The sequence below is a fragment of the Choloepus didactylus genome, chromosome 1 (assembly GCF_015220235.1).
Source record: "Choloepus didactylus isolate mChoDid1 chromosome 1, mChoDid1.pri, whole genome shotgun sequence".
NCBI lineage: Eukaryota > Metazoa > Chordata > Mammalia > Pilosa > Megalonychidae > Choloepus > Choloepus didactylus.
In genome coordinates, this window is record NC_051307.1 from 159,564,546 (window position 1) to 159,589,982 (window position 25,437).

The window sequence follows — 25,437 nt, forward strand, 5'->3', positions numbered from 1 at the left end:
TTTCCCGCGCCGCCAGTGCGCGTGCGCGCCCTCCTACAGGAAAACGTTTGCGCGCGCTCCCGCCGCGGCCAGAACTCGCGCTACAGCCCCCTCCCTTTTCCGGGCAGGCCCGTCCCGTCAGCGAGGTAGTAAGCACCACGGCCAGCAGAGGGCGGTCCGGAACCAAGTCTGCAGCGGCGCCATTGGCGTGTGGAAAATGCCACCAGATGGCGGGTTAGGATTGCAGCTCCGTTGAAGGCGCGGCCCCCGCTCCCGAACCCCCGGCGACCACCCCGTAAGAACCCCCCCACATCGGGAATAACACACCGGAGACTTTTGGGGGGAAACTGGGTCGACGGCCGGCGGCGCCCGTATGGGCAGCTGAGGTGAGCGCGGGCGGCGGCGGCGGCGGCGGGGGGCGGGAAAGGGGGAATGCGGCGGCAGCGGCGCGGGGGCTGGAAACGCCGATCCAAGATGGAGGCCGGGCGAGAGCGAGAGAGCGCGAGCGGGGAGCGGGCGGGCCCCGCGCGGGGGAGGGAGGCCGCGCGGGCCTGTGTGGGGCGCGGCGGCTGCGGGCCGTCTGGGCGCTGGGACTCGGGGAACGACTGTGAGCGCGGCGGCACCCAGGCTGCCTCGTCGCTCCTCACCCCTCCCATGGGCCCCGAAAATTGTGCCCCCGCCCGCCGTGGCATTACGGCGACAGGCGCGGAAGCCTTTGTGGCGCGCTCGGGCCCGCCGCCAAGCCCGCCCTCTGCACCCCCGCCCCCTGCCCGGGCTCTTGGGACTAGCCCGCGCCGGGAGGGGCCGGGTCGAGGTGGGCTGGTGCGGACGCCGTCCGCTGCTTGCCGATCTGCGTTTCTGCGGTGTTTTAGCGGCGTGTCGTCACATGACCACGAGCTCGCCTCAGCGGAGGGGCCTGGGGGTCGTTCGACGTGGTAGCCAGCCAAACCACTTCTTCGTGGGGTGGGGCAGGCGGGTGGGTGATTGGGGAAGAGCAGGCGTCGAAACTTGCCTTCCCAGCCATCTGCCCTTCCCGCCCCCGACGGAGGCCCCCTTGTGAAACGTGTCCAGGTTCGAGCGCTGCCCGGCTAGTTCGCCTATTCCCCGGGAGACGAGGCTAATAAAAAGTTGTTTTCCCTCCTTTCTCGGGGTGGGGGCGGGGTGACGAGCCGGGAAACTGGAGTGCCCGGAGTTGGACCTGGACCTGATTGGAAGGTCTGAACTGGGTGCTTCTTGAGTGCTGTAGGTACTAAGAAATGTTCAGGTATAAGAATTGTCACGTTGCCCCATCTACCCACATTTGAAGTGTTGTTGATTCTCCTCATTATTGCAGGGAATCGTGCCCCAGGCTTATAAATCATGAGATGGTTTTGTAAACTTATAAACTCAAAACAATAGCATTTGTCTGTGATGTTAGCGAATTGTTTGCTGTTAAAAGTTGTGAAGGTGATGAAAATAGCTTACTCCTTATCTTGGTTGTGCCTAGAAAGGACTATATTTTTCATCTTCTTAGCAAATACAGTGTTTGTGAAATATATGAATTGGTATAAAAAAACTGTTATTTGTAAATTTTCTAGAATTTGACTCCATTTAGTTTTCTATGCTTTTTTTTTTTTAAGGAAAATTGCAAATTCTGATGATGTAGCATTCTTTTAAATATACAGAACAGTGAAAATAAAAATGACTTGTTTATTGTATGAAGTTGTACTACGTTCTCATATTTGTAATGTAGGAGGAATTAAGAGTAAAAAAAACTGCACGAGGAGGAAACATTGATCTGGAAAGGTTATTGCTTTTGATTTTTAAGAATACTTAGAACATAAATTGCTTGTTATTTGAATAAAGTTCTAGAAAACCTACAGGTGTTTTGCTGGATTTTTTTGCTTTATATTTTCAAAGTGTACTTGGATTAAAGTAAATTTATTCAAGTGGTGTTGAATATGATAGAATGATCACCAATGATAATTTTTATAACCAAATTACTTTTGAGTGGATATTTCTCAGTATCCACTTTAGTTTTGATGTTCTGGCAAAACTAAGGGATATTTAAAGAGTTGTGAAATATGGAAAATTGTATTATGTGGTGATGCTTGTTATTAGGATTGCCTCTTTTCAGTTGAATAATACAATTACTGTTAATTTGAATTGATCTTTTATAGATTTAGCAGTAGGAAGTAGAGAGCCCCAGACTGGAGTTACTCTGAACATTCCATAAGGATTGTGATGTTTGGAATGTCACTCTATGTACTTTACTTTCCTCATCTCTGAAATGGTGGTGATTTCATATATGGTGGTTGTTTAACAAGATGTGAGTGAAAAATCACTTTATAATTGCTAAAACGGCATAAATTTTAAGTTGTAGTTTTTGTCTATGTCTTAATCTCAGAGCTGTGAAGAATGGTAATGTATTTGGGAACACAGTACATGCCCATTTCCCCTTTTTTCTTTGCTGCCTTGTTGTATGCCTTATTAATAAGACGTATTTTATATTGATGCATAACAAATTTCCACAAACTTAGGGACTTAAACACCCATGTCACAGTTTCTGTAGGTTAGAAGTCTGGATATGGGGTAGCTGGGTTCTCTGAAATCAAGGTTATCTATGGCTGCAGGTATCATCTGAGGCTTGGGTTCTTTTCCAAGGTCACTGCTCCTTGTGGCTGTATGACTGAGATCCCAGTCTTCTTGCTAGCCATTGGTGAAGGACTGCTCTCAGCTCCTAGGGGCCACCCCAGTTCCCTTGACGTGACTTCGTAGATGGTTCACAACATAGCTGTTTGCTTTCATCCAGGCCTCTGTTTCTGACCTATAGACCTTTTAAGATCCTATTTTAAAGAACTCACCTGATTAGATCAGGCTCAGGTAGGGTATTCTCCCTTTTGATTAACTCAAATGATTAGACACCTTAATTACATATAAAAATATCCCCTTTGAAATAGAACGTAATTGTGGGACTGATAATCCCATTGTATCCACAGCTCTCTCCCACACTCAAGGGGAGGGGATAATACAAGGATGTAGGTCACTGGGGGCTCTTAGCATTCTGCCTGCCATGGGGAAAAGAAGTATCTTCACATTTGTCTCTTTAGAATCTATAGAAAAGATCATGTCATCTGCAAACAGAGGTAGTTTTGCTTCTTGCCTCACTCTGGATACCTTATATTTCTTTTTCTTTCCTAATTGCCCTTGCTAGAACTTTTCTGCTCGAGTATATTGTTGATACAAGTGGCAAGAGTGGGTATCCTTGTCCTTTTCCTGATCTTAGGGGGAAAGCATCAAGTATGATGCTTGAGGATTGTTTCTTGTAGATGCCCTTATCAGGTTGAGGAAGTTCCCTTTTCCTAGTTTGCTGAGTGTTTTTATCATGAAAAGGTGTTAGATTTGGCAAAATGCTTTTTTTGTCTGTCTATTGAGGTGATTGTGTGCCTTTTGTTTTTTATTCTGTTGATATGATGTTATTATATTAATTGATTTTTGGGTGTTAAATGAACCTTGCATCCATGGACTAAATCCTACTTTGCCATAATGTGTTATATATATATTTAATGTTGCTGGATTTGGTTTGCTAGTGTTTTGTTGAGGATTTCTGTGTCCATAGTCATAAGAGATACTGGTCTGTAGTTTTCTTGTAATGTTTTTGCTTGAGGATAATATTGGCCTCATAGAACAAGTTGGGAAATGTTCCCTCTTCTTTTTTTGGAAGAGTTTGTGAAGAATTGGTGTAGTTTTCCATTGAATGTTTAGTAGGATTCAGCAGTGAAGTCATATGGGCCTGGGCTCTTTGTGAGTAGTTTTCTGTTTACAGATTCAGTATCTTGTTATAGGTCTATTCAGATTTTTTTTCTTCTTTTGTTAGATTCTGTAGTTGTAGCTTTCTAGGAATTTGTCCATTTCATCAAAGCTGTCTAATTTGTTGACATAAAATTTTTCATAATATTCTTTTTAAAAAAATATTTGTTTAGAATTTTATTTAAATTTCTTTTTTTTTTTACATTTTTATTGTGAAATATAACATATACTGAAAAGTGATAACTTTCAAAGTATGATTTAACAAGTAGGGAGCAGATTTCAAAGAATGTTACAGGTTACTGTTCCACAATTTCAGTTATTTCCTTATTGTGAAATATGTATACAGAAAGATGATAACTTTCAAATTACAATTTAGCAAGTAGCTATAGAGCAAATTTCAAAGAATGTTATGGGTTACAGTTCCACTATTTCAGTTACTTCCTTCTAGATATTTTAATACCCTAGGAACTAAAAAAATATATATAAAGATTCAGTGTTTGTAATCCTTTGTTAAATCCTATCTTGTCTGTTGCTACCCCTCCCTATTGTTTGATTACTTTCTCAATCTTCAGGGCAATGACCACCGTAACTTGTTCTTATTGAAAAAGGCGTGTTGACATTATGGGAAAGAGGGATGCATCTGGTTGATGTTCTTGAAGAGGCTATTGCCTCTGGGTTTTGGGACTTATCTGGCATAGGAACACTCTGGAGGATCTAAGTTTCTGAAAAATAAGCTTAGTGAGTGAAACTTTTATAGAGTCTCAGATAGGGACCTAGGTATTTAGTATTTTCAGGTCTATGTTGATTAGGGCTTAGTTTACTATGGCCATGTGTAATATCTAGCTGGAGCTTACATAAGAGTATTCTCCAGGATAGACTCTTGACTCTGTTTGAAATCTCTCAGCCCTTGAAACTGTATTTTGGTAACTTTCTTTTCCCCCTTTTTGTCAAGAAGTTATTCTCATTCCTGGGAGTTGTGTCCCAGGTTACCAGGGAGAATCACTCCCCTGGGAGTCATGTCCCACTTGGAGCGGGGGTGGCGGGGTGTTAATGATTTTATTTGCAGAATTGGGCTTAAGAGAGAGAAAGGCCACATTTGAGCAACAGAGGTTTTCTGGAAGTGACTCTTAGGCATAATTATAGGTAGGCTTAGTGTCCCCTTCACAGCCAAAAGTTTTAGAAGAGCAAGCCTCAATATTGAGGGCTTGACTTAAGTAGGGGGTTCCTAATTTCAAATAACAAATAATGCTGTCCATGATAAACAATTAGTATCTCACATTATCTTCACTTAGTTGTACAATCATTATCACTCTTAATTTTAAACAGTTATATAACCCCAAATACCCCAAAGCTCTTAATCAGGCCCTAATTATTTGTCCCTAGTGCTAGTGTGGTACTGGTAAGGTATTCCTATTAAATATAGTTGATAATACACAATAGGTAGTTTTCCCCATATAATTCTCTGTTGTTAACTCTTTGTACCAGTGTCTTACCTTAGAAGTAGATCATACAAGCACTTATTTATATTTGTAGTGCTAATCTGTGGGTTATATGCCTTTGAACAACCCCTTTCAATCATGTTTGCCTTCAATGAAGCACTGATATTTGTAATCCCATTAATGAACTATCTTCACCCCTGTCCATTCCTGTATTTTTAAGTTCACCCTCGTTAACATGTCTATACATATTAGGTAATCATTCCCCCTTCACTAGCTTCTGTTTATCTCTAGGTACCCTAATATTCTATTTTATAAGACACTAATTTTACATTGCTCAGGGAGTTCATATTGGTGATAACATATAGTATCTCTTCTTTTGTGTGTGACCTATTTCGGTCAGCATTATGTTTTCAAAGTTCATCCATATTTTCTTACTGCTGCATAGTATTCCGTCATAGGTATATAGCACATTTTGTTTATCACTTGTCTGTGGAAGGATGCTTGGATTGTTTCCATTTCTTGGCAATTGTGAACAATGCTGCTGTGAACTTTGGTGTGCAGATGTCTGTTTGTGTCACTGCTTTCAGGTCTTCTGGGTATATACCCAGAAGTGGAATGGCCGGATTGTAGAGTAACTTGCTATCTAGTTATCTGAGGAACCACCAAGCTGTCTTCCACAGTGGCTGTACCATTATACATTCCCACGAGCAGTGAATAAAAGGTCTGATTTCTCCACATCCTCTCCAGCATTTCTTGTTTCTTGTTTGTTTGATGGCAGCCATTCTTACTTGTTTGAGATGATATCGCATTGTGGTTTTGATTTGCATTTCTGTAATAGCTAGTGAAGATAAACATTTTTTCATGTGTTTTTTTAGCCATTTATATTTCCTCTTTGGAAAAATGTGTTTTCATATCTTTTGCTCATTTTATAATTGGCCTGTTTGTACTATCGTTGAGTTGTAGGCTTTCTTTATATATGCTGGATATCAGGTATATGGTTTCTAAATACTTTCTGCCTTTGAGTTGGTTGCCTCTTTACCTTGTTGATAAAATCCTTTGCGGCACAGACGCTTTTGATTGTAGGAGTTCCCGTTTATCTGTTTTTGTTGTTGTTGCTTTTGCTTTGGGTGTAAGGTCTAAGAAGCTGCCATGGTATTCTTTTATAATCCATTTTATTTCTGTAAGGTCAGTAGTAATGTCCCCTCTTCCATTTTCGATTCTAGTAATTTGAGACTAGTCTCTTTTTTTCCTTGGTCAAGCTAGCTAAAGGTTTGTCAATTTTGTTGACCCTTTCAAATAACCAACTTTTGGTTTCACTGATTTTTTTCTATTTTTCTATTCTCTATTTCATTGATTTCCTCACCAAACTTTATTATTTCCTTCCTTCTGCTTGCTTTAGGTTTACCTTGCTTTTTTCCTGTGTCTTAATGTGGATGATTAGATTATAGGTTTGAGATCTTCTTTCTTAACATAGACATTTACACCTATAAATTTTCCTCTAAGCACTGTTTTAGTTACATCCCATAAGTTTTGATATGTTGTGTCCTGTATCTTTACAATCTGGACATACAAGGAGAGGACATAGGCAGCGCAATAGCCCCACTTAATAAGATTTTTCTCACTTATTTTGTCTTTTTCTCACAGTTTTTCGTTTATCATATTTCTTTGTACCACAGTTTCTTAAATCAGTTAGAGGGACTTTTTAAGTGCCCTCCTCTATAAAAGCATTTGATTGCATTGAGGGAAAATTAAAAATAAAGAAAATAAAGAAGGAAGGCAGTGAGAAAGAGATTATATTACTCTCACCATTCCTTGATCCCTATGGTTTTACCTATTTTAGAGATGAGGTTGAATATCAGAGAAATTAAGGTATTTAAGTGCCTAAGATCATACTCCTGCTAAGTGGTAGTTGTATTTTCATATAACATACAGTGTGCTAGACTTACAGTTGCTGTGGTGTGATTGACCCAGCACCTTTTTTTTTTTTTGTTGTTGTTGTTTTAACTGTTCCAGTTTTATTTTATTTATTTTATTTATTTTTTATTTTTTAATTCAATTCAGTTTTATTGAAATACATTCACACACCATACAATCATCCATGGTATACAATCCAGTGTCCACAGTATGATAACATAGTTATACGTTCATCACCACAGTCTGTCTCTGAACATTTTCCTTACATCAGAAAGAACCAGAGCAAGAATAAAAAAGTGAAAAAAGAACACCCAAATCATCCCCCCCATCCCACCCCATTTGTCCTTTAGTTTTTATCCCCATTTTTCTACTTATCCATACACTAGATAAAGGGGGTGTGATCCACAAGGTCTTCACAATCACACTGTCACTCCTTGTAATCTACATTATTATATAATTGTCTTCAGGAGTCCAGACTGCTGGGTTGGAGTTTGGTAGTTTCAGGTATTTATTTGTAGCTATTCCAATACATTAAAACCTAAGAGGTGTTATCTATATAGTGCATAAGAATGTCCACCAGAGTGACCTCTCGACTCCATTTGAAATCTCTCAGCCACTGAAACTATTTCATCTCATTTTGCATCCCCTTTTTGGTCAAGAAGATACTGACCCAGCAACTTTTGAGGAAGGAATTCTTATGGAAAGGATACATACTTGAAAATGGCAGAGTAGGGGTATTACTGGTGGAACAAAGAAGGTAGCAGATGTTTGGTCATGGTATGTGGGATGGTTTAACAGTCCAAGAATCAAAATATTTTGAAGAGGAGGCAATGGGACAGTTTTAGGTAAGGATAGCAGGTGTTACATGATACAATCAAGAGTTTAAATTGTTAGGGAGATAACAGCTTAATTTCTTAGAGGTGATATTTAGTGGGGACTCAGTAAATTTCTGTCAGTTGAATAAAAATATGAGACTTAAGAATTTAGGTGATTCTTTCACTGTGACACCCCTTAGAGAAAAAAGACAGGAAGCAGAGACCTGAAAGGGTGGCTTTGCATAGGCCCCAGGATGAGATTATTCTTGAGGTAGGAAATAGGGTTGTGTCTGCAGAGAAGGGGAGGAGGTCAGTTTTCTGCAACTTCGGTAGTTTGGAAATCAGGAACCCAGCTTACTACTTTTAGTGCTGGTTGACAAACTTCATCTTACTGGGAAATGTGACTCCTTTGAAGTGAGCTCTAAGTAGGTCATAGGTAGATGAGTTGGTTTTATAGACTTTTTTTTTTTTTTTTTTTCATATACTAAACCCCTTATTACTTCCCTTGGGTTTTTCACCTCTTCTTCTGATTCTTTGTTCTTGCCAGTCAGTACTTGGATATCTCAATAGCTGCTTTATTTATAAAGTATATTCCTTTGTGCTATGGGCCTAAATTATGCACCAATTAGTTACCTCAGTGTCTATAGTTTTGCTGTAGTTTAGCAGCTGAAGCATTGGCTTTTAACATCTGCTGTTGGCTCACAGCTACAAAAACATTTTACGTTGTGACATTCATGAGCATACACATACAGTGGGAGTAAATGTTCCGTGAAACAGTGTTTGCCCTTTCTTTACGCAGTGCACTATATTTTATGATCTTTTTTATTTTTTTAAGCATATTGATTGAAACTCAACTGAGTATCCTTACTTACAGCAATGAACAGTTGAAAAGCCCTGAATTTTAATCTCATTGGTAATCAGGAAAGTGCAAAGTAGAGCCACATGAAGAAACAATTTCATTGTTATCAGAGTGGCAAATGGTAAAAAAGTGCGATAATACCAAGTTGGCAAGAAGGTGGAGAACTCACCAAAAGATGAGTGTAAATTTGTAGTCATTTTTGCAGAAGCATTTGTTCTTATCTAGTAAGTTGAAGATGCTTGTACCTTAAACTTAGCAGTTATACTCCTATCTTTATGTTCTTGATGAGAGAAATTCTTGTACTGGTATACCAGGCTGTGTGTACAAAATTGTTCGTAACAACCTTGTTTGCAATAGCCAAAATTTAGAAAATTTTTGGCTCCTCTGTGGTGAAATGGATTAAAAAATATGGTGATTTTCAAAAGTTGCAACAATCTTGATTCCTGGGATAACCTCGTTTGGTCAAGTGTATTATCTTTTTTATATGTTACTGATACTTTTAGGGATTTTGACATATTTCTTCCTGAGGGATATTAGTTTTATAGTTTCATTTTGGCATTAAGATTATGATGGCCTCATAAAATGAGTTGGGGGATGTTTCCTTATTTACTGGAGGAGTTTGTGTATGATTGGTATTATTTCTTCCTTGGATGTTTACTAGAATTCACCAGTTATACTATCTGGGCCTGGAATTTTCTTTATGGGGAGGTGTTTGATAAAAAATTTAAATTTAGTTTATTTGCTAGATATAGGGTTACTCAGATTTTCTTTTTCATCTTGTGTCAGTTTTGTTAAATTGTAATTTTTAAGAAATCTGTTCATTTCTCCTAATTTGTTGGCATAAAATTGTTTTTGAGATTCCTTAGTTAGCCTTACAATTTCTGTAGGATCTATAGTGATACCTCCCCTTTAATTCCTAGTATTGTTAAAGTGTTCCCTTTTTTCTTGATCATTCTAACTAGTACTTTATCAGTTTCGTTGACCTTTCCAAATAATCAGTTTTTGGCTTTGCTAATGTTTTTTATTTTTTGTCTTTATCTTGCTGATTTCTGCTCTTTATATTTTCCTTTTTTCCACTTTGCTCTTTTTCTAGCTTCATAAAATGGAAACTTAGGTCAAAGATTTAAAATCTTTCTTGTTTTCTGATATGTAAGTATTTAAAACTATAGATTTCCCTCAAAGCATTCCTGCATGCACAGATTTTGATTCGTTGTATTTTCATTATCATTCAGTTTGAAATAGTTTCTAATTTGCTTTGTGATTTCTTCTTTGACATGGGGATTATTTAAAAGTGTGTTAATTTTTAATATTTGGGTTAATCTGGATATCTTACTGTTATTGATTTCTGACATAATTCCATTTTGAGTTTAGAGCTTAAATGCTGCATGATTTTTAATCCACTTAAGTTTATTAAATTTATGGTCCATCATGTCTGTTTTGGTGAATGTACCTTTCATACTTGAAAAGAATATGTATCCCAAAATTGTTGAATATAGTATTCTGTAAATATAAATTAGATTAAAGTGGTTGATAGTATTTTTCAGATGACCTAGTTTTTACTGATTTTTTTTTCTTTTTGGTCTTTTTTTTATCAGTTGCTGAGACAGAACTTAAAATCTCCAACTATGACTGTGAAATTGTCTATTTCTCCTTTAATTCTCCCAGTTTCTGCCTCATGTTATTTGAAGCTCTGTTATTAGGTGCATACAGTTTATGATTGTTGTATCTTTTGATGAATGGGCTCTTATTGTTCTATCTTTTTATCTCTGTTAATATCTTTGTTTTGAAGTATACTTTATCTAATATCAATATAGCCACTCCTGCCTTCTTAAGCTTACTGTTTCCATAATATACTTTTTTCCATCTATTTTCTTAAAACTCCTTTTTGTTCTTAAATTGCACCTCTTTAAAGCAGCATATAGTTGAGTCTTGCTTTTTTGCCTATTTTGACAATTTGGAAGTAGAATCTCTGTTTCAGTTATAAAATGAACATTGATTATGTGCTAATGCCTGTCAAGAACTGATGGGTTTGAGATTTTATCCTACTTGTAGACTAACAGGTTAACTTGCCACAGTTTAACAGATGCTGGTAGAAGCCATGTGACCCCTGTGTCAGAGATGAAGGAAAAAATATTGCAGCAATAACAATAGCCATAGTATGGAAGTTTGCATCAGTTCTTGAGCTCCAGTTTGCACCAGGCAATGTGACGAGGTCTAAGTGGTGGGTTGCATTATAGGAGAGGAATCCCAAACTTAGGAAATTTGAATCTTTTACAGTGGGTGGTAAGTATGCCTGTCCTTAGCTCCAGAGAAAGACACTATCTTTCAAAAGTGTTCATTATACAAATAACCTTGAAAAGATAGTTCAGAACAAAGGCAGTCAGTGCCTGTGTTCTCAAGATATGCAGAAACGGGAAAGACCGACCCATGGAGAATTGTCTCCCTAAACTGCCAAATGCATTTTTCCAATTTCCCCTGTTATTGTGCTTAATTTTTTTCTTCTGTGACTTAAAATTTCCTACATGGCCTCAACTTAGCTTTCCAGGTTTATGTCTGCACTATGCTTCTTTATGGGATCTATGCTCTCATCAAACTGGATATGTTTACCCCCCCACCGCCTTTGTTCTGGTGTATATATGTGTGTAAGAAAACTCTTGTTGAGCATTTACTATGTAACAATAAACATTTTACAGTACCTCTATGAAATAAGTATTATGTTGGTATTACTCCTGTTTTACAGGTGAGAAACTAAAGCTTACAGAGTTAAATAAATTTCCCAAGATTGTGATTAGGGAGGGGCAAATGGTGGAGAAACTGTTGGACTATTCTGTTTCTTGAACTTGGTGGTAGTTATATGGGTGTCTGCTTTATAATCCTTTAAATTGTACATTTAGGTTTTATGTATTACACTGTTTAACTGATACAGCTTACAAAGAAAGGAAAAACGGATAAAACAAATACCAAGCTAGTATCTGTGGAATCTCTTTCCTTGTAACTTCAGCTAACGTTTGTCATACGCTGTATATATTACCTATTGGCATCATAAGCTATGGTAAGTACTGGTGTTCATAAGATACAGGTGTATATCTTATGTAATGTTATAGACCAGTTGTCCCAAGGCCACACAACTAATTAGTGATAGAGCCAGGGTTTGAAGCAGGGCTTAGTTTCAGAACCCAGACCCTAGATCTCTTAAAAGACTTTTTTTGTCTCAGCGTCATTTCTGGATGTTGAAATCCTTTGCATTTTGAAGTTGATTTTACTGAGATTTTGTTTTCTTCCCCATTCCACCATATAATAGTTGTGTGATCTTTAGTAGGACATTTAATTTCTGGAGGCCTCAGATGTCTCATCTCTGTGATGGGAGTACAGTTAAGAGTCTTTCAAAAAATATATTTGAGTGCCTATTCCATGTCTGGTTGTGGGTTTACAAAGGTGATAAACCTATAGGTTCTGCTCTTAAACAGCCTCTGTTCTATTGTGAGAGCTTAAAAACAAAGCAAGCAAACTTAACAAAAATACCCCAAATTACAAAATAAAGAAACTAACAGGAATAATACATGAAATAGTGTGTAGAGGTTAGGTTCAGGATACTTTGGAAGCATAAAGTGCAAAAGTAAGAAGAAATAATCTCTTTTTTGGTCTCCCCAAATAATAACTAGGTTATTTTTATATGTCAGGAAGTTACTAATATGAGTCAGAAGAGTTTTATCACAATTGTTGAGCACTCTTGGTTTCACTGGGCTATACAGTTCCAGTCTTTATCTTTCCTCTTTCCTTCTGGTGTCCCGCATGCTCCTAACCTTCCTTCTTCAAGCATACTCACAGTCATCTTTGTTCAGTGTACCCACATTGCTGTGCTACTATCTTCCAAAATTGTGTTCCATACTTCTCCTGTCTTTTCCTTTTGTTCTGTAGTGCTCCCTTTAGTGTTTCCTGTAGAGCAGATACCTTGTTCACAAACTCTGTCACTGTCTGTCAGAGAATATTTTAAGCTCTCCCTCATATTTGAAGGACAGTTTTGCCGGATATAGGATTCTTGGCTGGTGGTTTTTCTCTTTCAGTATCTTTAATATATCACACCACTTCCTTCTTGCCTCCATGATTTCTATTGAGAAATCTGCGCATAGTCTTGCAAGTTTCCTTTGTATGTGATGGATCACTTTTCTCTTGCTGCTTTCCAGACTCTGTCTTTGATGTTTGATAATCTGATCAAGTGTCTTCGCATAGGTCTGTTCTGTTTGGGGTACACTGTGCTTCTTGGATCTGTAATTTTATGTCTTTCGTAAGAGATGGGAAATTTTCATTGATTATTTCCTCTATTATTGCTTCTGCCCCTTTTCCCTTCTCTTCTCCTTTGGGGACACCCATGACACGTATGTTCCTGTGTTTTGTGTTGTCATTCGGTTCCTGGAGACATTGCTCATATTTTTCCATTCTTTTCTCTGTTCTTTTGTGTGTAGGCTTTCAGGTGTCTTGTTCTCCAGTTCTTGAGTGTGTTCTTCTGCCTCTTGAGATCTGCTGTTGTATGTCTCCATTGTGTCTTTCATCTCTTGTGTTTTGCCTTTCATTTCCATAGATTCTGCTCCTCGTTTTTTCAAACTTTCGATTTCTGCCTTGTTTGCCCAGTGTTTTCATTATATGCTTCATCTCTTTTGCCATATCTTCCCTAAACTTTTTGAATTGATTTAGTATTAGTTGTTTAAATTCCTGTATTTCAGTTGAAGTGTAAGTTTGTTCCTTTGACTTGGCCATAACTTCATTTTTCTTAGTGTAGGTTGTAGTTTTCTGTTGTCTAGGCATCTGGTTTTCTTGGTTACCCCAGTCAGATTCTTCTAGACCAGAATGGGCTCAGGTCTAGAAGGGGGCAATAGTATCCTTTTCCCAGAGGGTGTCTTAGTTGGTACACCCTGTGATGCCTCAAGTCACTGTGCTTTTCTGTCCAGGAGGTGGCACCTGTCAGCCTGTAGCTCCAGACTGGTGTAAGGAGTTGTGGCCCATGACTGTTTTCCCCCAGGCTCTGGGGTCTGGTTCTGAATGGAAGGTAGGTAGTAGAGCTTGGCCCCACCTTTTTCCTCTTAGAGAAGATGCACCCCCTGAGGTGATGTCATTTACATTTGAATAGTCTCTCTGCCTGTGCTATCTCCACCCTTTTCTGGGTCAGAGCACTGGGAACTGAAAATGGCTGAGGCTTTCTCCACTGAGCTGAAAAAGGGACAGAAATCACCTTTCAGGGTCAAGTCCGCGGCTCCTCAGTTTCACCCGTTGGCCAGAGAAAGCACCCGGTCCTCCATGTTATTTACTGGTTGTTCCTGGTTGTTTATTAGTTGCTCCATGGGGAGTAGTTAGCTTCCACTCCTCTCTGAACTGCCATCTTAGCTCTGCTATGTTCTGTTTTATTGTTACAGTCTAAATGAGCTTTTGGGAAGAATATGCTTTACTGTGTACTATGCAGTACTAATGATAGGTAAGAAGTTGATAAGTTCACAAATGAAGGAAGAGCTGTCACTGATAAATGACTAAGAAAGACAGTGTCCATTGTCCAAGAGTTTTTGGCACCAAATTCACACCTCCTGTGTCAAATTCTAAATTGACCCCCTCTTAGCTGTGTAAACTTGGGCAAGTTTTTAAAGCGTTCTTCTCTCACGGGTTGCTGTAGGGGTTAAAAATTCAGGTCTTAAAAATTAAACTGTATTATAGCATTGTACACAGACTCAACATTATTCTTAAAAAGGCGAGTGAGGTTATTAATCTAGGGAAATGGTGGGGTGTAACTTTCCAGAACCAAAAATTTTGATTAATTGGTTCTCATCAGTAGATACAGATACAGCTTGACAATGGCCAGAGGATGAGGTAGTCTGATTAATTGAAAGATGGGGGTTAATGTCATAGTTTTCTATTTTTTGTTAAGTATATTTAAAAAATTAGGCTCTTTTCCTTTTTTTTTAAAGAAAATATTGCATCCTGGAAAAAGATTGGAATGCTTCCCTGTTAATTGAGAAATTTTGATGTCCCTATCAGGATGATTATTTATGAGTATTAGTTTTGCATGTATGCTCCTGCAGATAAAGGTAGTAGGAATGAATCTTTACCAGTGGTAAAACATGTCTGGGAAGGTACCTCTTTGAGTAAGTTCTTAGACAAAATAAGATAATAGATGATTGCTTTTTCCTCCTGTAAAAATGGGGTACAGCATATAAAATCCTGGTTAATAATGGGCTTTTATTTTTATTTAAAGGATGGATGTTTAAATTTTATTTTATAAATATAAAGGGGGTAAGTTACAGGTGAGAGAAATTAGTTTAAGAAGAGACCGGAGTTTTAATTATAGCTCTACCTCTAACTAGCATTTTGTCTTTGAGGAATTACTTCTCTGGGCCTTAATTTCTTTATCTATAAAATTAGTGTGTTGGGCCAGATAACTGGTTTCCAAGATTCCTGTCTAGTCCCTGTTGACATAATCATAAAATCAACTCTGAATCAGGCAGCGCAGATTGTTTTCCTCAGTTTCAGAAGACTTAAGTGTGATGTCAGTAGGCTCTTTTTGTCTCCGCTGCTCCCCACTGGCTTTTAGAATAATTGATGCATTCCCCTGACTGGTAAATATACAGACCAAATACAGTATTGATCTTTAGATAGCAATTACAGGTTTTGGTGCCTGGTATATGTGTGTGTGTGTATGTGTATTTATTTGGTGAAAAAGAACTAGATTAGAAAATTTTTCCATGTAATTTTTGTTCAGCTTGATTCACTCATTTATTTATTGACCACCCCCAAGAAGCTGTACACTGTGGATATAAAGACATTAAAGCAAAGTTCTTGCCTTCCTGAAGTGCAGAGGAGGTGTGTCAAGACTCAGCTCAGGTGGTACCTTTTCTAATAGCCTGATTGCCCTTCCTTCATATGACAGTTCTAAGCTTCCTGAGAAACCACCAAGCTGCCTTCCAGAGTGGTTGCATCATTCTGCATTCCCACCAGCCTTGAATAAGTGTACCTCTTTCTCTACGTCCTCTCCAGCACTTGAAATTTTTTTTTTTTGATAATGGCCATTCTAATAGCTGTGAGATGATATCTCATTGTGTTTTTGATTTGCATTTGCCTAATTGCTAGTGAAGTTGAGCATCTTTTCATATGTTTTTAAGCCATTTGATATACAGAATACTTACAGAAACTTAGGATGTTACAAGGAATTTAAGAGTTCTTGGCTCAGGTCCTGGACCCTAGGATAAATATTGTCTCAGCTGCTCTGTATGGAGAAGTGAGGTCTTCTCTGCACAGCTGCCCCCACGGGCCAGGAACCTGGGTCCCCCATGGTGGGGACTCCACTCCTCTGCGTGCCGGCCCTGCAGGTCCTGTCACTGAGGATCCAGGAGAGGAGTGACCTTGATGAAGTGGCTCTCTGCAGCTGAGGTGGCTCTTTGCCTCTGAGGCAAACCCTGGAAGACCTGATGGCTGGGGACTGCCTGCTGACCACTCCCCACACAGCTGGACAGGACGGCCTTCCTTGAAGGGGAATCTGGACAGTGTCTCTGTCTCTACCACATCCTGCCATCTTGGTGGGGACTACCCAGCCTAAGGAGGCTCCCACTCTTGTCATTCAGGGGAGACGCTGGTGAGCAAACAGCAGAGAAAGTGCACAGCACACACCCAGAAAAGCCAACCCAATCTTCTCTTTCTGAATTAGGAACAGAGCTGAGGATGATCAGGAGGTGTCTTGGTTTGTCAGGGCTGCTCTGATAAATACCACACAGTGTTTTGCTTAAACAACAGGATTCATTGTCTCAAATTTTGGGAAGTTCAACATCAGAGGTATGAACAGGCCATACTTTTTCTAAAGTCTGTAGCATTCTGGTGATGTCTTTCTGGCAACCTTCTGTCACATGGCGATCTGTCTCTTTCTGTCTCCTCCTCTGATTTCTGCTTCTGTGACTAATTTTCTTTGTTTACGAGGACTTTAGCCATATTGGATTAAGGCCTACCCCCATTCTGTCTGGTTTAAGATCCTCTTTACAAATGGGTCCACGCCCATAGGACCCCGGCTTGGGCCCCGAACATGCTTTTTGTGGGGAACTTGATTCAGTCTCCAACAGGAGGTGAAGGTATCCAGCAACTAGAAGAGAAAGATTCAAATTAGCAATTAGAGCAGCTGACCTTGGGAACAGATAATCCAGGATCAATGTAATTAAAATTCTCAGAGAGACTCAAGGAGACATTGCATCTATTAAACAAGAGTGGGTTGCTATAAAAGAAAGAGAATGAAATACTCTTGTAACTTAATGGTTGCTAGGAAAAAAAAAAACACTCCGTAATGTATTTGGAAGATAAAGTAGTGGAAATTTGACAGAATATGGAGCATAAACAACAATACCACAAAAGGCAAAAAGGTAACATGAGGGAAATTATGAGAGGTTAGTGCCAGAGGGCAAAGCAACACCTACAATATTCTGAGGGAGACTTATGAAATATAACATATGTACAAAAAGGTAGTATCTTTCAAAGTATGATTTAACAAGTAGATATATCGGAAAATTTCAAAGTTGTTATGAGTTATAGTGCCGTAGTCTCAGTTATTTCTGTATTGTGAAATATAACATATATACCAAAATGTATAGCTTTAAATTACAATTTAACAGGTAGCTATAGAAAAAATTTCAAAGGATGCTATATGTTCTAGTTTGCTAATGCTGCTGGAATGCACAATACCAGATATGGATTGGCTTTTATAAAAGGGGGTTTATTTGGTTTCACAGTTACAGTTTTAAGGCCATAAAGTGTCCATCAATAAAGGGTACCTTCACTGGAGAAAGGCCATTGGCATCCAGAAGACCTCTGTTAGCTGGGAAGGCATGTGGCTGGTGTCTGTTCGCTCCTAGGTTGCGTTTCAAAATGGCGTTCTCCAGAATTTCTGCATCAGCTTCCAACGGCCATCTTCAAAATGTCTGTCTGAGCTCCAGCTAGCTGTGAGCTCCTTCTGTCTGAGCTTATATAGTGCTCGAGTAGGCTAAACAAGGCCCTTGCTGAATGGGCAGGGCCACACCTCCATGGAAATTACCCGGTCAGAGTTATCACCTACAGTTGGGTGGGTCACATCGACACTGAACCAGTAGGTTCCAATCCAATCCACACTAATATGTCTGCTCCATAAAAATGCATTAAAGAATATGGCTTTTTTCTGGGGGACATAAATATACAAACTGGCACACTATGTTATAGTTCCACCATTTCAGTTCTTTCCATCTAGCTGTTCTAATACCCAAGCAACTAAGAAAAAGAAAATTATATAAAGATTCAGTATTCATAATCCTTTGTTAAATTCCCTCTTGTCTGTTGCTACCCCTTCCTCTAGTTTAATCATGTAGCCGATCTTCAGGGATGTCTAGGCAGTGACCACACCATCCTAATCTGTTTGTGTTGAAAAGGGGTGTCAACTTTATGAGCAAAAGGGACACATCTAGTCGATGTTCTTGAAGAGGCTATTGGCTCTGGGTTTTGGGACTTAGCTGGCATAGGAGCACTCTGAAGGATTTAAGTTTCTGAAGAATAAAATTAGTGAGTGAAACTTTTATAGAGTCTCAGATAGGCATCCAGGTATTCTTTAAGGTTTTCGGAACTACTGTTGACTTGGGCTTATCACGTTGTGGTCATTTGGCATATCTAGGTGAAGCTTTCATGGGAGTACCCTGCAGGATACCCTCTTTGACTTTGTTTGAATTCTCTTAGCCACTAAAACCTGTTGCCTTTCTTTTCCCCCTTTTGGTAAAAAAAAAGGATTCTCAATCCCTCGATGGCAGGATCAGGCTCATTCCTGGAATCCATATCCCACGTTGCCAAGAAGGCTCATTTATCTTGGGAGTCCTGTTCCACTTTGGGGGGAGTGTGATGAATTTGTTTTCAGAGTTAGGCTTAGAGAGAGAAAGTCCACATTTGAGCAGCAAAAGAGGTTCTCAGGAGGTGACTCCCAGGCATAATTATAGGTAGGCTTAGCCTCCCCTTTAGAACCATAAGTTTCATCTGAGCAAGCCTCAATATAAATTATATATTATCAATATATAATTATAAAGTAGGAGGTTCCTAAATTCATTTAGCATATGTTATGTCCACGATAGTCCATCCATATCTCACATTATCATCACTTAGTTGTGTAATCCTCATCACTCTTCATTTTAAACAATTCTCATGACCCAAAACATCTTGTAACTCTTGTCAGCCCTTAATTATTTGTCCCTAGTATTTGTGTAATATTAGTAAGGTATTCCTATTAGAGTCCCTAGCATGCAATATGTAGATTTTTCCCATACACCCTTTTGTTGTCAACTCTCTGTGCTAGTGTTATACCTTAGAAGTTCTCTGTGCTAGTGTTATACCTTAGAAGTATATGAGGCAAGCACCTATCTATATTTGTGATCCTGATCTGTGGGAAACGTGCCTTTAAACAACCGCTTTCAGTCCAATTCACCTTCCATACAGTTCTGATACTTATAATCCATTAACAGTTGTTACCCCTATCCATTACCATACCTTTGAATTTGCATCATTAACATATCTGAACATATTAGATTATCATTCCCCCTCACTAGCTACTGTCTGTCACTGGGTCCCCAATATTCTATAAGACATCGTCTAAATAATTTTTAGCCCCAAATTTGCAGTACTTTATAGTTGATAAAACACTTTATTGTCTGTTATCATTTGATTCTAATCATGGACTCAACTTCCTGTTTTATTTCCTGTAAGCTAACAATTTGTTGTAGCTGTAGTAGGTATTTTAATAACCAACACTGATACAATTAAACAGTACTTTAGTTCTCCCCCCATGCTAATTTAAAAAGCTATGTTTAGGAATTGAATAATAATATGGCTATTTGACTTACTGGAACTAATTGAAATGTAAATCGTGAGATCTTTTTGTGATAAATTGGCTTTGATTAATGGATATTTGGCTTTCTCTAGTCAACAATATATGGATAAATAGCCTACACTATGCCTGGTATGGTGTGTTCCTGGAGATCCAGGGAAATAAAAGTATCTCTCAGATACAGAATTCCATTCTTAGCATAATCAGGCTAAATTGAGGGTGGGAGAGAGATTAAACAAGGCAAGAGAACTGTCATTTCTCAAGTGTCTTTAGGCATTGTGTACTTAGTGCTCTATGTAGGTATCCATCATTTATTGAACACAAACTGTTTATCAAGAATGCTTTAGATTCTTTACATGTGTCAGTTAATCTGCACACTACCCTGAAGAGAGCACGATGGTGGCAAAGATATTTTACAGATAAGGGATTTGTTATTGCCCCTTTCCCATCCTGTTATCTCCCCTCCACTTCATGGAGAAATTATCATAAATAGAGGTGGGGAATGAGCAAGGGATGGTGCTGAGGGTATCACTGATGTCAATTCACTTAGTACCTAAATTTTTTCATTTAATTTCAGCTAGCTGCTGGAAAATAAGGCAGATAAGGTGTTTGTCCTCATGTGGGAGACAGTCACTAATATAGCGTGATAAGTGTTATGAGGGAAATAAATGAGGTACTGGGATGGGTAATAATGGATACATACTTTAAATAGGGAGGGTTAAGAAAGGCATTTCAAAAAATGTGAAATTTTAGCTGTAAAATGCACAGATGCCAGGCAAGAATGCTCCTGGTGAGGGATGAGTAAAGAGAAAAGCTCTGTACCTGAAATGGCATGTGATATTTTAGGAATTGAGAGGAGGCCATAATAGCTGGACGTAGTATAATGCATGAAGAGTATAGAAGAATCGCATGAGGTTAGAGAGCCTCGATTATGTAAGTTAATAATTGAGATAGTAAGGAGTCAAAGAAGTGTGGATTTTATTATAAGTGAAATGAGGAGCCATGGAGAGTTTTAAGCAGAGGAATGTTTAGAAAATATCCTTCTAGCTCAGTGGTTTTCAAGCAGGGGTGATTTTGCTTTCCAAGGGGCGTTTGGCAATGTCTGCAGATATTTTTGGTTGTCATAACTTGGCAGTGGTGGGTGGGTGGTGCTAGTAGCATAAGTAGGTAGAGGTCAGGGATGCTGCTACACATTCTACATCCCACAACAAAGAAATATTGACCCAAAAATGTCAGTAGTGCCAAGGTTGAGAATCCACTGTTCTAGCTGCTGTGTGAGTACTGTATTGAGAGAGTGGGATAGTAGATGGAAGAAAGGGTTAGGTTGTTGCAGTGTCCAGGCAACAGATGATAGTTCGTTGGCCATGGTTGAATAGAGGTAATAGTGAGAAGTGCTCTGGATGTGTTTTGGAGATAGTGTAGATGTGTGCCGGTTTGGATATATTATGTCCCCCAGTAGGTGGTTATTAGCAAACCGAAACAGCAGATAAGAGAAGGAAAGGAATAAGTTAAGAATGAGCTCCAGTTTTCTGACTTTAAAAATTGAGTAAATGGTGGTGCTATCCTTAGATAAGGAAACTGAGCAGAAACCAGGAATAAAGGATTCTGATTTTACAAATCTCACTTGATTGAATGTGCATTGCCGTTAGTAGAAGACACACCACTGTGTATGCTAAGAAGGAAATATGCCTTATGATAGTCCTGTGCAGTCCATTATTGGTCACAGCAGCCACTCATTGCTTTGAAATGTTATAATTGTTCTCAGGGATTTGGCATTTTCTTCTACTCGCATTTGCATTGCTTGGCATGTGATAGGTTATCCTTTTGCATGTATCTTAGTAACAAAATGTAACACAGCTTTGATGGGCCCTGCCAGGTTTATTTAGTGAAAATAGGAACTTACCCTCATCCCTTTTCCCCCACATGTACGTCAGAAAACCCTGCCCACAAAAAGCGTGCGAAAACTAACTTCCTCCTAGCCCTATATAAATATCTGTCCCATCCTCCCAGCTGGGACAGTCACCATTTTGTGCATTGCCCAGGCAGGCTCATTCCGCTTAAGGGAATAAACGCCTTTTGCCTGAACCCCTCGGTTGTCTCTTGTCTCTGGCGATCGGGTATAGCTTTCAAGCTTTATCTACTTGTGGTTGTCCTCATACCCCATAAGTCACTTTGTTGTTTTACAAGAAAAGACGGAATTGGGATTATTGCTAGCATTAATGAATCTTTGATTTGCTTAATTTTTGTACCTTTCTTCATAAACAGTAACTTTTCATTTCAGTGCCAAATTAAAGAATAATATTTAAAAAAATGTTTTGAAGGTAGTTCAACTGAATATTGAATCAACAGTGCAGATAACTCAGTTGACGACAATTTGAACAGCTGTAACTGAGTTAATGGATGAACAGGCTATGACAGCTATGTCCAATCACTGTCTGCCCAACACATTTATAAAATGCCATTAATTGTGAAATGCCTCCTGACTTCAGAAATGTTAAAATAAGGAAAAATTTACATCTTAGAACAGGTGAAATATAGTAGGTGGTTATTGGCTTCCTTTATCAGCCGATTTAACATACAATATGAGTAGAAATGAATGAATAAACTGATGAAATTAAAGCTATGAAACTTTGTGTGTTTGTATGCATGCATGTGTATGTGAGTATAATTTTTTTGACAGTTAAGCCCAAATCTCTAGCCACTGCTGTTCAGGAAACGAGCTGTGGCTTGTCAGTACAAATCCATAGCCGGAAATCCCTGAAACATCACTATCAGGTCTTTCACCTTTTTTTTTTTCCTAATTAATTTCCTTGAATGATCATCTCTTTCTGAGATTATCTTTACAAAGAAAAATAATCACAGTGGCTTAGTTGCAGAAAATACTATTACTATGTCTTTGTTTTACCTTATCGGCACTTAAATACTATTTGTACTATAATAAAATTCTTAAAATTCAGATGTAAGTATCTTTTCTATACTGTGTTTTCAGGACAGGGTCCTCCATAGCAGCATAGTCCAGTGCTGGACAAATATTAGGTAATAAAATAGTAGTTAAATTCAATCAAATTGAATAATCTAGATTTGTCCAATAGACATTAATTTTTCCAAAAATACTATCATAGTTTGAGGTGGTAGCACCTTGGGATCTGCTCGTTTTCAAAGTAGAAGTGGTAAACTTTTTGAAAATAGTAGGAAGACGGTGGTGAGTTGACAACACAGTTTGGGAGTTAGGCACTGCATGTGTTGTTGAGCTTTTAAATGTTTTTTTTTTTGACATACACATATACAGTCTCTTTTTCAACCTAGGGAGTCCTCTAATCCCTTGACACCTCTTTTGTCCCATGTATCACCACCTCCTGTCTTTATTTTCTTATCTAGCCTAGAACCTATTTAACTCTTGAAATATGTTCAACTGCTTTGGACTTTTGTTTCTTCATTGCTCTGTCAAAACCAAAACCTATATTTCTGACTTCTATGTACCTGGTTGAGCTGCTGAGCACAGCTGGAGAAAATCACAGCTTTGCAGACTAGAGTCACTAAAAATTCATGCTCTCTAGCCTTAATTGGACCCTTAGCATTATTCAGTAAGCTTTCTTTGTTCCTATTTGTTTGTCATAGCAGTTATTTAAAAAGTTATACTCTCCTTACCTCTTAACATTTCCCCTTTCTCTGATGATCTCATCTATTCATGGAAAATTTTGGATTTAATAACTATTTCTGTAAGATGGAGTTCACCCTGAAATTCATTATGCTCAGCCCTTGCAGGCATTTCAGCAAATTAAGGTATAAATTTTAGAACAACAATTTGAAAGATTTGTCTTTGCAGTGATTTTGATTGAATCTCCTGTGAGCTAGTTTTACTATAAAATCATTTTTTCAATTATAGGTAAATTCATGAAATAATTTTGTGTTTTGAAATTTAAGACTAATATATTCAAGGAAGTTTTTATATATTGTATAAAAGGTACAAATGAATACCTTGTGCCAACTGTTTTAAAATTGTAGTGTAATATGCAGTAAAGTACATTAATTATAAGCTGGATGAATTTTTACCTATGTAAGTATCTCCCAGATCAAGACATAAAACATTTCTAGCACCCTAGAAAGTTTTCTGTTTCCCTTCCCAGTCATCCTTTTCAACCCCTGCCACCCATTCTGACATCTACAACCATCAGTTAATTTTGTACTTTTTTCTCTGGCTTCTTTTGCTCAACTTAATGTCTGAGATTCATTCATACTGTGATATCTTTTGAGCAGTTCTTCTTCTTCTTTTTTAATTGCTATGTAGTATTCCACTGTATGAGTTTGCCAAAATGTATTTATCCATTCTTTTGTGCATGGACATTTGGACAACTCACAGTTTTGGGCTGTTTGATAAAGCTACTGTGAATATGCTTGTCCAAGTCTTTTGGTGGACATATGCCATCATTTCTTTTGGATATGTACACCTAGAGGTGGAATTGTGGGGTTGTAGTATAGTTCTTAATCCCCTTTTATAATGGAACAAAATCATTAGCTTCACCCCTACACATCTAAGTATAAGCAGTTTCATTCCTTTTGATAAAGAATATGAAAAGAAAGTATTAAGTTTTCTAATAAGATTCTAAGAGAAGGCACTTTGTTTTCATTTACATATAAAATTAAAATTGTTGATTTAGTTCCAGGTTGAACTATTTGGTTCTGTTAGTACTTCCTTCATTATTGTTTATAAGCCCTTTATTTCTTTCCCTCCCTCCAGATTCTGAGCATTTCTCTCTATTTCTTTCCCTCCCTCCAGATTCTGAGCATTTCTCTCTCTTCTTCATCTCTTGTCTATAAGCTTATTATCTTTTTATTTCTTAGATACTTTCTCTGTTTGTAAGACTGCAGAAAATAATCACTGGTTTTCCTAGCAGAAACCAGGCTTTCTTGATTTTATTGGGCTTGCTTTTTAGACACTTGCTGTGTCTAAAGTAGAAAGAACTTCTGCATTTGGAGACTGAAGACCTGGATTCTAATCCAGGTTAGTCTGTTAGCAGCATGTCCTTTTGTAAATTGCTTATAACATCAGTGCCTCATTTGTATTCTTTATCTGAAAATGAGAATGAGTATGTATGTCCTGGTCATCCCAGGATGTTGGCTAGTAAATGAGCTAATGTAATTGTCTGTAAACTATGAAATATGAATATAAATGATTGTCTTTCTGGGGGGACATTTTGTATGTGTGCAAATTTCTAAGCAGCATTCTTCTAGTTTGTAAAACACAGTATAGAAGTTACAGTTTTCAAGGCATGCAACAGGGCAGAAGAGTGTGTCTAGAGAAGACTGGCTATAAGTCAGTGCTAAAATGTGACAGGATTTTGATGAATGATGTAGTAGATGCTGGTTCTCAAAATTGATATGTTTAGAAGTTTAATTTATTATTTACATCCAGAAGTGATTTAGGTTTCAGGTGATTTCAAGTTTAAGGTATAAACCAGAGTATCATATTATTAATGTACATTGAAAATGTGACTTTCAAATAAGATACAGTGCTTCTGCTTGTCATTACATTGCTTTCTTGTAGGAAGACCTATATTTGAAACAAATTATAATCTGCTGGTTGACCAGTAAACCTGGAATGAACTCTGAGTTGGAATTTTTTTTATTTGCTAGTATTATTGAACTATTAGAGCCTGATAAATCTGTCTGCACTATAGCAGATCTGGGTCAGGACACTCTCTCCAATGGCAATGTCAGAGACATACTATTAAATTTAATTTGTTTGAACATTCCTCATTATTTAGTTAATTTGGTTTCAGCTTTCAC

General features: G+C 38.3%; 1 protein-coding gene across 2 annotated transcripts in view; it reads left to right on the forward strand.

Annotated features, from left to right (window-relative positions):
* Nucleotides 1-120: 120 nt before the first annotated feature.
* Nucleotides 121-25,437, forward strand: part of STAG1 (stromal antigen 1) — a 425,662-nt gene continuing 400,345 nt past the window's right edge. The window contains exon 1 of one of the 2 annotated variants that reach the window (XM_037844464.1): nucleotides 121-365. The gene's annotated coding sequence lies outside the window, so the exon portion shown is untranslated. The remainder of the gene's footprint in view (nucleotides 366-25,437) is intronic. The other variant, XM_037844439.1, reaches the window with a different exon arrangement.